The sequence below is a fragment of the Myotis brandtii genome, unplaced genomic scaffold (assembly GCF_000412655.1).
Source record: "Myotis brandtii unplaced genomic scaffold, ASM41265v1 scaffold2325, whole genome shotgun sequence".
In the NCBI taxonomy this organism is placed as follows: domain Eukaryota; kingdom Metazoa; phylum Chordata; class Mammalia; order Chiroptera; family Vespertilionidae; genus Myotis; species Myotis brandtii.
In genome coordinates this window covers 28,122-28,454 of record NW_005358747.1, presented here as the reverse complement: position 1 = coordinate 28,454, position 333 = coordinate 28,122, and positions in this window count along the sequence as shown.

The following is a 333-nucleotide window of genomic DNA, read 5'->3' as shown; positions in this document are numbered from 1 at the left end:
TTCCCGGTCAGGGCACGTGCCCGGGTTGTGGGCTCCATCCCCAGTGTGGGGCGTGCAGGAGGCAGCCGATCAGTGATTCTCTCTCATCATGGATGTTTCTCTCTCTCCCTCTCCCTTCCTTTCTGAAACCAATAAAAACATGTTTAAGGAAAACACACGACATTTCACCCTAGAAATTCCTGTTTTGCTTGAACAGTGAACTGCACAGTCAGGGCGGTGAGGCAGGGCGAGCCCACTTAGAACTCAGTCCTTGCCTCCCTCTGCGTCTTGATCTCCGCGGGTCCGGAGCCTCTTGCGCCTGCGGGGAGCCGGGACGGGCAGTGCAGGGCGCGG